Below are 15,769 nucleotides of genomic sequence, written 5' to 3' on the forward strand. Positions count from 1 at the left end.
CCCTGGAGATGTTCAAGAAACGTTTAGATATAGCGTTGGGAGACATGGTTTAGTGGGGTTGTTGGTGATAGGTGGATGGTTGGACTAGGTGATCTTGTAGGTCTTTTCCAACCTAGCTAATTCTATGATTCTATGATTCTATATGCACTTCCATGTCAGGCTGCCCCTCTGCTGCTATCTGCCACATGGCAATAAAATCTAACAGAACATTGGTGGGAAAGTTCAACCTCTACTGCCATACCATCAACATCCACTTCTAATGTAATGGGACAACATAATAAAATAGGAGGTGTTACTTTCAGAGCAGCCCTCGTATTTGGAGGGATAACATTAGCTGCCAATATCAAACACCTCAATCTTGCTTTAACAAGGTAGTAATCATTTCCAATTGATGAATTCTTATATTAAAGCATAGAAAAGATTTTTATTCAACATTAGAAAAACCCCATGTTCCTTATTAAACATGAGAGTGAAGTACTCTAATAATCAAAATTTTTTTTGTGACTTTGAAAAAAAACTTAACTGAGAAAACAATTAAATCTAGTTTTCCTACACCAAATCACATCTGCATCTGTACTATCAAAAAAACACTATACAAAAGCAATTTAGCAAAGAAACTACTGCAGTACAGATCAAAAGTATTCATAAATCTGCTACTGAAGTCAGCAAGTTAGTACATCTTTAGTTTTCTTTTCGTACTACAGCAAATTAAAAACTGTAAATATATCATCTTTATAGCAGCTCTTTAAACCACTGGCCACTTGTCACTAGCAACTTCAATACAATCATTAAGTCTCAAAGTTTAATCTATAACATTTTGAAGTCTGTTTTTTTTTTTTTTTCAAGTTTCCAAAATAGAAGAGGAAACATTTACCACTGTTTGTAGATTAAAGTCCTACATCCTTCTAGGAAATACAGATTCTACTTCTGTTAACAGCTTAAGTCAATGAAGAAATGTATCCTGTGGCTAAATGTAATCGTTTTAAGAGAATTACTGGGTTTGACATATGGATCCGTAAAAGCATTTTCCAAGCAGACCAATTGTTTTAGAGCTATCACTTCCATAGGGTTTTCTACACAGACTTTTTAAGCTACATAGCAGGGTCAGTGGCTTTTTTTCAATCTTAGAATTCATTCTTTATTAAATTAGAAGCATAGTTCATACACATGTGCATTAGATATGCACACATACACACAGCTTTTAAACATGGCTAGTATGTTTCTACTGAAATATGTACAAAGCACCTTTAATAAAAGATTTAAGAATCATTTCCCCTCTTAAGTGTTACTCATGGGACAGATTCCAAAATTGCTTAATTTATTTATAACTTGTAGCTGACATTCTGCAGTTGAAATATGCAGTATTCAAGAGGTTAAAGCAACTACTGATCACAGTCAGAACGAACATTTGGTTTGCTGCTTATAGAGCCTCTGAAGTACTAGCCAAAAACACTGCAATGCTTTTACTAACACAACTCAGAAATTAGTCAGTGAAAACGATCTACAAATAAATACCTTACATATGCTTCAATTAAAACAAAGCAAAATGCATATGCAAAGTTGAAAATTATTTAATATTGAGGTTCCATGAATTCTGAATGCCGTTTGTGTCACACTAACAGCTGACACTATCAACCATTATTAGTGTAAATTTTAAAAAAGTGTATTTGTAAGAGAACTATAGCAACTATACAAATTCAGAGAGCATCACTTGAGGCACGCTACGTATGTGAACAGATAAATGAGCAAAACCAATCTAATGCTCTGCTAATACTAGAAGGAACCGTCCTACTCACCACTGTCCTTCCAAGCCTCAAGTTCCCCTTTCTCAGAATACATGGTTCCTCCCCACTCCCAGGCCAGGTTTGGTACCTGCCTGAGTGCTGTAAGCTGATGGTAGGATGTCATCCAGAATTTTTTTTTTTTAACAAAAATTTTTCAAGTCAATAAATCAGCACGCCATACAAATAACTTCCTTAAGGCTTAGCAAACTGCCAGGTGTGACCTGGACAGCTGCAAAAGTCATATGACTCAAGACTTTTGACACTGTCTCTCACAACATTCTCGTAGGTAAGCTTAGGAAGAGCAGGACAGATGAGTGAACAGTGAAGTGGATTAAGAACTGGCTGACTGGCAGAGCTCAGAGGGTTGCGATCAGTAGTTCAGAGCCTAGTTGTAGGCCCGTAGCTAGCAGTGTTTCCCCAGGGGTCAGTACTGGGTCCAGTCTTGTTTAATATTTTCATCAGTAACCTCAGTGAAGGGACAGACAGCACCCACAGCAAGTTTGCTGATGGTACAAAGCTGGGAGGAGTGGCTGGCTCACCAGAAGGCTGAACTGCCATTCAGAGAGATGCAGACAGGATGGAAAGTTGGGCAGAGAGGAACCTTATAAGGTTAAACAAGGGCAAGTGTAGAGTCCTACACCTGGGGAAGAATAACCACACACATCAGTGAATGGTGTGCAGTGCTGGAGGTTATGCAGAAAGGGGGCAATGCCAAGGCAGCAGCTGGTGCGTGGTTAGGACAAGGGAGATTGGATTTAAACTGAAAGTGGAGTGGTTTAAGTTAGACATTACGAAGAAATTCCTCATTCAGGGGTCCATCTGAACAAGCTAGACATTGGTGAGGGAGACATCCAGGGTACTGGTCCAGTTCTGGATTCCTCAGTCAAAAAAAAAAAAAAAAAAAAAAAAACATTTCCAGGAAGCTGCGAAAAGTATTGAAATAGCCTCCAGGCTAGATAATCAAAGCGTCTTCAGCCTCTCTTCACAGGACAGGCCTTCCTCCCCCTTCTACCAGCCTTGTTGCCCTACTCTGGACACTTTCAAGCACTTTAACATCCTTTTTATATTGTGGAGCCCAGAACTACACACAATATTCAAAGTGAGGTTGCACCAACCAATACAGAGGGAGAATCACCTCTTTTAACAAACTGGCTGCGCTGCGTTTAGTGCACCTCAAAACATGGTTTGCCATTTTGGTTGCCAGGGCACACTGCTGGCTCATAATGAGCCTATTGGCACCAGCACTCTCAGGTCCCTCTTTGCTGAGCTGCTCTCCAGCCACTCATATCCCAGTCTGTGACTATGTCTTGGCATTGCTTGTTCCCAGGTGCAGAACCTGATATTTACCTTAGTTCAATTTTATGCCATTAATGATTTTCCCACATGCCAGTATACCTAGAACCCTCTATAAGGCCTCTGCGGAAGAGTAAACTACACCTCCCCTTTCAGTATCATCAGCAAACTTGCTAAGAATACATTCCACTTCCGCACCCAGATTACTCGTGAAAATGTTAAACGGAACTGGCACTAGAACTGAGCCCTGGGGCTCATGAGATTAAACATCATTACATTTTTAAAAATCACAAAAAAAATGTTTAATTGAGAGATTAAAATGAAAAAAAGACATTCACCTGTAATGTAAATGCCCTTGCTGGTACAGAAGTCTTGTGTTATATCTTTCCTAACACAACTTGAGGGACTTCCAGTTATACGGATAGTAGCGAGACCGGTTTCTAATCACAACCTTCTGGTTTAAGAAGTTTAGATAAAATACACAGTTTAGTTGTTAATTTCTATTCTTCGAACGACATTTAAAACCAAAACATCTAACAGTAGATATTATAATCTTTATGCAGCAGTGATAATCTAGTAGACACATAACAGTTCTATTAACAAATAAAAAATACGGATCAACAGAGCTGTAACTGCATAACTACGAATAGCTTCTGCTACTATGTATATTATGGGTATCTAACTTATTTTTACTGGTTTTGTTATATCATAAAAATAATGAACAGTAGAAATAAAAATATAGCATCTTCTTACGATAAAGTTATGTTGCATCAGAAATATTCATCTTCAGCAGTCATAATGAATCCCTAACTACGCACACACAAATATCACTGTTAAAATATCTCCTGTTTTAACAGTAGTGATATGACAATGTTCTGACATAACATGACAAGTTCTTTAGAACATTCCAATCACCTTCGAGAGTACTGTGGCACTGAACCATACCACCTGATGTCAGGCACTGAAAACAGGCACTGAAAACTTTACCTAACTGAAAAATTGAGTAAGTGCTGTGCCTCCTTTAAGAGCGCAAAAACATTTCTTAATATATCTACTACTCTGTTGACTGCATTTGTGTTGTTTCTACTCACAAATTTTTAAATTTGTGTTTTAACCAAAAATCAAACTCCAATTACCTGAACTATTAAATGTAAACTATAATTAAAGAAAAATAAATTGTGCATGAACTTTTATTTCCCAGCTTTTTATAGATTGTCTTATTTCCTTTGGCCATTTGTTTTTAATGTGTAGCTAGTGAATAGGGTTTTTATATTTCACTTTAAGAAATGCCGTCTCCAAAAACTAAGCCAGAAATGTCCATTTCAAAAAAGCTTATTGCAGCCAGTTGGCTTTGCCAGTGACATATTTATAAAGTGAAAATATAACCCATAGAGCTTTCTGGAATCACTTAGTATACTCTACATAGTTTTAGCAGCATGTGCCTCAAGAGGAATCTCCTTCAGCCAGCAAGTGTTACTTTTAAGCAGAAGTCCAGCTACCGTTGTTTTGTAGTTTCATTATTCTAGCATGATATGAATACATTTACATCACACTTGGTTTTTTAAACCAGTATTTTTAGAGCTAGTTCAAAGCCAAAATGAGTAGCAGGTGATCGCTCTTCCAAATAAGGTTCTAATTAAAGTCATTTTGGAGTCTAAGTTTTTGCATGTTAATGATTTCCTCTGCTCTGAGTCTCTCCTCTGGCACCAAATCATTTTAATAAAATGTACGCTATGTAGTCACAAGGCCTGAGCACCATGCTAAAACATGCAATGAAAACTATAGCATCAAATGGGATAAATTAGAAATCAGAATAAGCATCCTAAAGCTACAGATTTTAAGGATACGGCAGCAGAGATAGTTTTACTGCCTTCAGTGGTATTCATAAACTTCAGTCAAAAGCCTAGTGCGGAAGGAAGTGTCAATGAAAATAAAATTAGAGGATAAATAGGCATTTGTAAGACAAACTCTTAGGTTTATGGACATCTTATACATGGGAAATGTTTTCTTAATTGAACAAAATATAAGTCTGCAGTACATGGACCAGTAAAGAGATGCATTCAAATTGTATTCCCATACACTGGAACAGAGATCACTATCCTGACTTGACACAAGAAAAATACATTTCCATTTTCTTTCATCACTGAAATTTACACCCCNCACCCCTCTCCCTACCCCCACCCCCCCCCCCAAAAAAAAAAAAACTCCCACCAAAGACAACAAAGTCTCCTCCAGTTAAATCACTTCTTGAGAATTCAACTTGCTTCTGAGCACAGCTCCTGAAACAAAATAGTTTTGGGTCAACTGTGAGAATAGCACTTCAGGAACTGCTTCCTACTAATGGAAAAACCATTTGAAAATACATCAGGAACTTCTTAAAACAATGTACGTCTAGTAAAAGGCAAGTCTTAGATTACTTCTCTAAGCCAAAGCAGGAAGCACATGTCAATGTACATTCAGAATTAACAGTGAATGGACTAACTCGGAGGTCTGGTGGCTGCCCACTGTGTTACTACAGAAGCGATTGAAGTTCAGGACTTCAGCTGCAACCATTCACTCTAGATCAGAGGTTCTGAAAGCACTGCCAAGGCAGTGCAATACCCTGAGTAGGCATAACAAGAAAAAGGAAAAATACCCTGCGTTACTCAGCGATGATGCGTGTATCCAACCTAAAAGATGCAAGACGGGTACATGCGTTGCAGCTGAGACTGACTAACTGCCTTCCCACTGGAAGGGAAATATCACTCCAGCAGGAATAAAAACAGAAGCAGACAAAAAACACTAAATCCTTATTCTACCCATGTTCGTTTGAATTATTTTCTAATCCCTCCTAGATATTAAGTAAAATACATTCATAAGTCCCAACACAACAGATGCTCTCTCTGCAGCAGCCTAGTCTATTAGAATTGTTCCTGGTTAAGGCACAGTGAAGTATGAAATCGACAAAACTGCTATAAGAAATGGAATTTTTTGCTACACCCAACCATTATATCATGTTCTCCTTATCTAATTCTTTTATATTTCTGAATGTCATAAAGCACAGAAGAGAATTCTAGATGGAAAGGGAATCTTGAACTATTAAAGTTTCTCCAAAGGCTAAATCAGGTAACTTGGACCTCACTCACACAATTAACTCTTTAGAGATTTGTGATACACTCCTTTACTCTTGATCTGACTTTTACCATAGAAATTGGCAGAGACAAGATGCACAGAAGATACAATGTGAGAATGATCCCTTTGACCCTCATACTGACCTGAGGTGGTGAAAGGATCCTTAGCAAAAACACTAGTATAGTTCAAAGGAGCACAGAAGACTGACATCCAGTATTGAGATCCAGAAGTGCCATAGATGCAATACACAAGTTTCTACTGAAAGAAACCTAGTATTTGGCACTGTTTACACATGAGATTCTGTCCTCCCTTGTATAGATTTTAGTACTATTTTTTTAACCTCATATTAAGCGGAGAATTCTTACAGCATGCAAGAGTGCAGTAATGTTTCTAACTCTAACAAGTAGTCTCAGAAAAAAAATGTTGAGACAGTTGTGAAAGCAGCATCATAGAAAGTTGTTCTTTTTCAATATAGCAGATTCATTAATCATAGCTATATAATTAATTAGAGCACATTACCTATTGATAGGACAGACTGAGCCTTGAAAAGAAAACATTCGCTGTACATGGTAGAATGGATGTATGCACAGATGTAGCCAGAATACAAAGGGATGGTAAAATCCTACTACCTTTCTTAAGTTTTCTCTTCTTAACTTATTGAATGTAATTATTTTTCAAGCCTAGACAATTGTAGACATTTGCTTTTAAGACTCTGAATTCACAGAGGTGCTGTTCTATGGAAATTACAAGCTTTTGAAAAGGACGAAGGAGAAATTTTCATCCATGAACCTTTCCAGAGTCAAGCTGCCATCATCTGAAGCTACATACCTATCGTACATTACATTCGTATTATAGAACATCTTACTGAACTTGCAAATCTGCCTCAAAGAAAAATGAAATGAAGACAAGTACTGTCAGCAGTTAGCCCTTTCAAATCAATAGTCTTTGCTTGAATAGTTGTTTTTTTTTTTTTTAAATCAATCACAATTCAATAGCAGATCTTTCATTAAGCTCATGAAAGTTGAATATTGGCCACATTTTGCAATATCTTACGTGCAAAATAATCAGTAGGATCAATAATTATCAGTAGAATCTTAAGTCAATATCATACAATAAATTCATCTTTGAAGTTTTATCTATGACACTGGTATGTAGAATTAGAATGAAACAGAAAAGCAGAATTGCAACAATGAAACCCAGTAATATTCCCCATCTTTTCCTCTTCTCCATTTCTGTCCTCCCTCAAATAAGAAACTCACATAAATTTATTACTTTACTACTAACTTTGCAAATATGTGTTCACAGTTTGAGGTTTGGGGTTTTTTTTTGTATTTGTTTTTAAAGCAGATGACATTTTCAAGCATATTTTTACACGAATCACACATTTGCTTGTGGTTAACTATTTGTGGTTTAACCTGGCAGCAGCTCAGCACCACAGCCATTTGCATTGTATAGCACCTTAGCATTGTGTAGCTGCTTAGCAAGTAATACGATTAATGTACGCTTAAAGCTTCACCCACTACTATTTCCATCAAGGGGAAAGTATGGCAGCCTCATTAAAAAAAAGTACATGTAAAATTAAATCCACCAGAATTTTTCAGTTCTTCAGCTTCTTGAATTCCTGGTCACTTTGGTACATATCTTAAAAGTCTTGTTATTTTGCATATGTGCATCTAAGTTTCCCATCAGTTATGAATGCATGTATCAACAAGGACTAGAACGAGTTGCCACCATGAGGAGGCATATCCCATGACCAGAACCAGTTGGATAGTGCAAAATTAGAATTCTCTTTATGAATCTGAAACAGAACCATTTCCACTGATCGTTAATACCTCTTCCTATTCTGTTCCCTGTCACTTTTGACAGAGGCAAATAGTATTCATTGATTTTGTTTTACAATTTTTTTGTGTGCTAGGAAGATACACTCAGACTTATTCACCACTACTCAAAATATCCACTCTACTGAATGACCTAGTAGAAAGATTTCTAATAGGTTTGTAGATACAAATCATTCCAAACAGCCCCTAAAATGTTTTAAACTGCAATTAGCAGAAAGCATCATAGGCCTGTACAAGATGTGTTTCAGCTATTCGGCTATTTGGGGGGCAGGGAAACGACAGAGGGGGAAACTAACAAGGGTTTGGCAGTCTTCCAAATAAACTTCTATCCATTTCAAAGACTTTTTCTTTCTGTAAAGAAATAGTCACAAATGAACATCAGAAAAATAAACAAAAGCTGCGTATACACATTTCTGAAAGATCCTCTGAGAAGATGAAAAAGTCTGAGTAGTTTGAAAATGAAACCGCATTCTTTGGAGGAAAAATACAAGACAGCAAATGAATCTGATATAGATGGATGTATCCACATGAAATGCTGGAAGATTAATAAGAGTACATATGTAAATAATAAAGCCGTACATAGAATATTTGAAGTAACAGAAAATTCATCATGCCAAACTATTTGTTACACAGAGTAATAATATATATTTTTTAAACTTTAGAGACAGCACCTCTAAGCTTAAGTAAAACATCTGATATGATCTCAGACAATTGTCTCACAGGAAACCAAAGAACGGCAGGCAACAGCACTAAGAAGAAGAATCTGGGGATTACAGTAGGATGATGAATTAAATATGAGTCAACGATATGTCACCAAAGAGACAAATGAAAGATTGGGTCATTATTAATATACACGTGCTATTAAAAACATATGAGGTAATTATCGTTCTGCTTGGCACTGGATGATACTTGGCAGGAGAATCGCAGAAGCCATAACCACACATCCAAAGATACGAAACATCTTATGCTACCAGCGCACAATGACTGTACGCATTTGGATACCATATTTTAACAAAAGAAATTATAACAAGCATACTATATGAAAATCTATAAGTAAGCGGTCTTTCACTTACATACACAACTGCTCTCAAACTTAGGTATTTCTGCAGTTGTTTTTATTTCATTTTTATTATAGTTCTCTATTTAAATGAAAAATAGATTAAGTGATATATCCAGTAATTTATAATTAAAGCAAAGTTCTGGGATACCGAAGTCAATAGGATTTTTTACTTCAGTTACACTGCAAACTTACTCATTAATGTTGGGTAAGGTGAAAGGAACAGGATGGTAAAAGATCCAGTGAAATTTTTCCTTGATTATTTTCCCATTCACACATTTACTTTAGTTAAGTTCTAACACTGTTATTTGGAAAAAAAAAAAATGCCACTAGCAGGCTTTAAAAGTTATGTGAGGAAACATTTAGAAATACTGATCAGTAGATCTATTCCATGAATAAAACTCAAGAACAACAAGTCTCTTCCAAATAATTTCTTTATCCAGAAGTAATTTAAAAGAAAGGTAGTACTTAAACACTCCGGTCCTGAAGAGAAGTAGCTAATAAATCAAAGTCCAAAATCATGCTGCTGCTGTATTAAAACACAGTCATAAGAATCATTTAACCTTACAGCATAAAACTCAGCTGATAATTTTTTTTTTTTTTTTTTTTAAAACTAACACCCCATAAAATTCATTCTTGCAGAATTGTGGAAAAGTTAAGCACAGTCAACCCTTCTTATAAAGTTTCCTGTTACAAGGTCGCATGGTTTACACATATGTTGTATTTTATTATTAAAAAAATTCTTCCATATAGCACCCTCTTTGTTGTAACACTCAAACATACTTTGCCTCTAGGCCAGAGCTATAATAAAATTAAAATTAATTCAAGACCATTTGCTGAGAAAAAAGATAGGTTCAAGGTATTTTCACACTTTTTTTCTTCACTTGTAACTTTTTCATGTCAGAGTTGTACTTCCTTTTTCACCTTCCCTTTGCTATTGTTTTATTATTTCCTTTCATTTGTACAGTATCCACTGAACAACTTTAAACAAATCTGACCAATCCTGGAAGTCAACTTAAGGTATTAAGATTTCAGTTTAAAATAAAAAAAAAAGTCAACTCCAAAGTCTGTGCATTATTAGGAGAAACAAATTCTAAATTGCTTATCAATTCATTTGAAGAGGTCATTTAAGAACAAGACAAACTCACTAATTATTTAAGACTATTAGGTGATGCAATTATATTTTGAGGAGTCATACAAAATTGTAGTATTCCTTTTCCAGTGAAAGCTAATATCTATAAAAGATATCATTCAAAAATAATTTAGCAACTGGAAAAATTAGGATAGTAAACCATGCTTTCTCTCTCTGCCACCAGATAATATTAGTATTCCATTCTATTATAGGGTAAAACAATAGCTTGTGCGTCCCACTGCTTAACTATCAACATGCTGTTGATTCAGCATTCAGTTCTTATGTGACAGGCAACATCTGTATCAGTAGCATACACTGAAAAAGAAAACTAGAAGGGCTGAGACTGTTCATACAACCACTTGAACATAACACTGATGTCCCAGACAGAACGACTTGAGAAAACAGCTCTCACATGGGAAAGGTCATCTGTTCCTATTATAGCATATGATGACACTTCCTAGGCTCTCCAGATAGTAGCTTGGGAATCCTGCACTTCATGCACTGGTCTTCAAAGCACAGAATTTCAGCATTTGCTCCTTACACACTGCTGTTTCTGTATTAATCACTATCTGGTCCCACCATTCAATAACGCACATCTGACCACACTAAACATATGTGATAATCTGTAAAGCTGCCTGAGCGTCAAGTGGTTGTATTTCTTAAGCAAAGCACTTCTCCAGTCTTTATGCAGTTTCAACAGAAGTTGCTTCCAAAAAAATTTCCTTGAGTGTTAGCCACACATCTGACTCAAGACAAACAAGGCAAAGAATGGAAATTGCAGCCTGATCTGCACACTTACTCAAAGCAGTAGTAAGGTTACTTCCTTTACTCTGTAAGAGAATACCACTACCATTTCTTACAAGCAGAACAAAGCAGGCTACACATCAGTAAATCTCTCTTTTTATGAAGAGCGCAAAAGTAGTAAATTGACTCTTTCTCAAGATGTGGAAGGACTCTGGTTAACAGCTACAAACTGGAGGAACTGTGATCTATCCAACAGAAACTGGAAATGTAGGAATAAAAGTGATTTTCCAAATCACAGCGTCTTTCTCAGATTTCTCTAAAGGAAAGACAACACATTATGTTTAAACACTCTCAACATGAACAAGAAAGTCAAAGCACAGGACAGTGCTAATTTCTGCATGTTGTACGTACAATTTTAAGATGTCTGTGACACTAATTATCCAAACACCACATTAGAAAGAGACTGCAAAAACTTACAATAGAGTAACATGAATTTACTGCTTTGCCCTAAGCTAGAAGTTGGTTTTAATGTCCATCTCCTGCATATTGTCTACTTTACTGATATGCAAATTCACCAGATTCATGACTAAGCAGTTTATAATTCTTTTTGACTGATTAACCATCTATACATTTTTTTACTATTACTATAAGAAGACAGTTCACTGCTATTGTTCCACATAATTAAAGCTAACACTAGTAAATTGATTAAACAAAATTTCTGCACAGCTAGAGCAGATTCAACTCATTTTTAGGTCTTTTAATTAAAATAATTTTGGGATGTAGTTTATGTTCTTCTTCGTAGAATTTGTAAGAGAATTTGCTTTAACTGTAACAAAAAACCTAAGAATGGGAAAATACATCATCAAATGATATCAATCAAAATTTAACAGCTAGCTTTTAGTCTAATCACTTTATACCTATGTAGAGAAAACCACATTCCCATTGTTTTAACTTCCACAAGGAGTAAACAACATGTTGACTTGACTATTTCTAGACAAGTGCCAGATTTATGCCTGCCTTAAGAACTGAAACAGAGATACACTACTGTATAAAGAATAAGGTAGGAATTCTCAACTAATTCAATACTGCTTCACTTCATTCTATTCTTTTAATCCCAAATTTACAACTTACTACACAGAACATTCTGGCAAAAAAAAATCCATTTTTTTTTCTCCATTTTTTAGTATGAATATTAGTATGCTTTTAGGTGAAGCAATGACTTTCAAATCAGACAAACAAAAGTTGGAACATTTAGGGTTTACCGGTCTAGTACAACATTTTAAACTATTTTACCTGACCTTAAAACTCTCAGTACTTTACATAAGACATTGGAGAAATGCTGTCCAGTATACAAGCTAGAGTTCTAAACCAGCAAGCAAATCTCATGCTGCATGTTAGTACTTGTACTGTTTCAGATCTAGCACAGGTGCCTCCACATTATAGAACAACTGCGGAAGTGTCTATACATTCTTGCTCATATTAGACAAACTCTCAATTCAGATCTTTGATGGACAAGGCTAGACCTTTAGATTGGGTGACCAAAGACTGCACATATGTTTAAGTTTTGCACTTCTCTCCCAAACAAAAACACAAGCCAGAAGTATGGAAACCGACCTTCGGCTACTACAAACTGAAATCAGATTCTTTAATATAGAACTACCCAGCAAATTTGCACTTAAGTCAAGTATCTTATAAAGACACTGAACAGCAAGCTACAAATGTGAAAACAGTATGCACTTTCCAAGATGCTGTGAGCTATCAGTAAACATCACTTCCTATAACACAAGTTCAACTGTTAACACAGTAATCTTTGGTGGCATAATTGCATTATGCCATAATAATTTTATACAAGGTCAAGTTATGTTATGTGATTAAAAAGGCTACATAAAGCAAAATTTTTGTAGTCCGAGTCCTCTACAAATCATAAAAAAGTGTATGCCACTTTCTCAATTTCATTTTCTTCCAATAAATAAGAGCTTATAGCAGATTCACCTCATGTTCTTGAAATTTTATATTTCAATTAAAATAGACTGTAATAATCCGTTCTTTATTTAAGGGCTGTGACATTTTGTGGCTGGGTTAAGAGTTTACTTGATCAAAAAAATAAAAATAAAAATACAGCATTATTAACTTCCATAACTTTATCATCAATCATCCTTTCTAAGAAGATCCATATGGTGGAATAAGGACATTTCAGAAGAAATTCAATTTACAGCTCTACAATAACAAAAAGTTCAGAAATATGAAAACGTGACATCTGCAGACATTCTACATAACAAAAGCAATGAAAAAACCGAGTCCAATCTTTAAAAGTCCAGGCTAAAGATAGCACGTTCTTTTATTATGTGCAGAACAATTAGTTGATCTTCCTAAGTCATATTAACAGTTTTCATTTTAGTACCAGGGTTGAGACAGCAAGAAACAAGTGTAAAGTGAAAGCATCAAAGAAGTGCTAAGTTCCCTTTGCTACAGTTTTTCACATGCTAAGTAACAGACAACTACCTGTGCCTACTATTAGACTGAATTATACTTGATTCCTCGCAGGTTGTTTTTTTTATTCCATTCACCTTTTTAAACCATTTCTGCTAGTTTTGTTTAGAAAAGTAGCTAAACATGCCAAGGGATTTTCTTGTTTTCATTTCCCACTCCCTGGCACCTTAACAGCTTTGCTGAAAGGTAAAAGTTCATTTTGCCTTTTCGCCAAAATTCTGCAACCAACAGAATACATTTTTTTAATAAAAAAAACTTACTATAATAAGGTTTAAAGAAAGTGCTTTTGTGTTTTCTACACTTCATTAAGTATTGCAGTAAATACACCTGTGGAATTGGTACAAGTATAAAGGCAGATGCAGAGACATAGCCTACTAACCAATAACTGTAAAGAGAGGACCATCTAGTGGTGACTTAGCCACATTTCATATACCATTGTAAAAAACATTTAATTTGAAAATGCTGTCATCAATGAAGGTGCTAGCAGCTAGCCTTCCAGGTAGGTTTCTACGTACCTCACAGTTCACTCTTCAGCAGAGAAATCTCTAATACCACTTTCCTTAATACATACAGTAGACCAAAGTCAATCAAGGAATGACAGTTTACCCGTATGTTTTACATTTCCATCACATCTCACCTAAACAAACTAGCAGATAAACAGACCAAATTGTATGACAACAAGGGCATGAGTACACTGATGCAAGCTAGAAGGGACAGGAGAGCAAAGCTTACGCTGGAAGAAACTGACTGGGAATGTGTGATAGACAACTAGTGAGTGGATTCTAAATTTTTACTAAACATTTCAAATGACTGCAGAGACATCCTTCCCGAAATAACACATTAACACAAGCTGCGAGAAATCCTACTCCCTAATAAAGCTGGGGAGAATACGCACAGGGAGAGGTTTATGTAAGTGCATGTTTAACTCCAAAAAGCTGAAGGAGACCTGGTAAAGCCTCATAACCAAATTGAACCATAAAACAGTAATAGCACAATGGCTTCTAATAGCTCAATTCTGCTTAGTTTCGAAAAAGCTCTGATAGATTTCTAGGTCAACCAACATCCAAGAGAAAAATTTCAAGCAAGTTTCCCTGTAAACTAGAAGAATAGACTGCACACCAATACCATCTTAAAAGAAAAAAAAAAAACACTTTCTGATCTGAGCAAATCTGCCTCTACAGTCTTTGAATGGATTGAATAGAAATGCAGGATTCTCAGCAATTAACAAAGTGACTATACAACATTAAAGCATCAAGAGACTAACAGCACTGCATCTGAGTTAAGGCCACAGCTACAGCAGCGCACACACACTAGACAGCACAGACTGCATCTGCACGAGTAGAAATCATATTATAAATGGCTATAGTGGAAACTTGAATGCCAAGAGGTATTTTATTTAAGGTATATGAAAGCACTAGTGAAGTGGTTATTTTCTTCAGTTTCCATTAAATTGACAAGCAGCTACTTGGAAGCAGTTCAACAACTGTAACAAAAGAAAAAAGCCACACAAAACAATATTAACTAGGAATGCAAAAAACTGCTAGTCCAAAGAAAGGACTAAAAAAAAAAAGAAAAAGAAAAAGAAAAAACACGTCACAGGACACCAGTACAAACCAGTGTACAAAAATTCAGTTTTATTTTTCTTTCTCCACTATGAACTGTTATGACTGTGCATAATGAGTTCCTTCCCCATGAAAGGTATAGAAAAAAGATTTCCATTAAAAAAAGAAGAAAACACAGTGAAAGATCATGTTCCTGGGGGATTTACATTTCCCCTCCTCCCTGACACTCCTACAGTATGCTTTCCTTGTATTTGTTCCCTTCAATTGCCTTTCTCCTCTCTTTCTTCAGTAGCTCTGTAAACATGACCTGTGAAGTGCCTCTTTTACCTTCTCATTGTTTCAAGGATGTTTCAGTATAGCAATAAGAAAAGATGCATATTAGCCACGCAAGTAACAGAGAAGGCAGTAAGTATTAAAAAAAAAAAAAAACAACCTTCCCGTTTAGGTACTTCACTTCTTCTGGAGTGTGGTATAGAGCTCACACTGCAAAGCAGGCTCGCTGCTGCACACTTACAACACTTACACCATTATGAATTAACCTTTCCTGAAGGTGAGATAGACTGTTAGCAGATACCCAGCAAGAACTGCAGAATTGTAGAAGTCACACAGTCAAAACATACGTATATTTATTTATACAGTGGATGGCTCTCAACTGCAGCGCATAACATCTGCCAAAGACGCACATACAGACAGTGAAACAGACCAGGCCAAGCATCAATCCATTTTCTAACGTTAACAGCACTTGGTAGACCACACTA

The 15,769-nt window shown here is 36.0% G+C and overlaps 1 protein-coding gene across 12 annotated transcripts in view; it reads right to left on the reverse strand.

Annotated features, from left to right (window-relative positions):
* The window catches only part of BBS9 (Bardet-Biedl syndrome 9), a 295,333-nt gene that overhangs the window by 270,255 nt on the left and 9,309 nt on the right, over nt 1-15,769 (reverse strand). The window contains exon 1 of one of the 12 annotated variants that reach the window (XM_021385812.1): nt 3,416-3,531. The exons of the other annotated variants lie outside the window; for them this stretch is intronic. The gene's annotated coding sequence lies outside the window, so the exon portion shown is untranslated. Of the gene's footprint in view, nt 1-3,415; nt 3,532-15,769 lie in introns of those variants that run through there. 12 annotated transcript variants of the gene reach the window in all.

The sequence above is a fragment of the Numida meleagris genome, chromosome 2 (genome assembly GCF_002078875.1).
Source record: "Numida meleagris isolate 19003 breed g44 Domestic line chromosome 2, NumMel1.0, whole genome shotgun sequence".
Taxonomy (NCBI): domain Eukaryota; kingdom Metazoa; phylum Chordata; class Aves; order Galliformes; family Numididae; genus Numida; species Numida meleagris.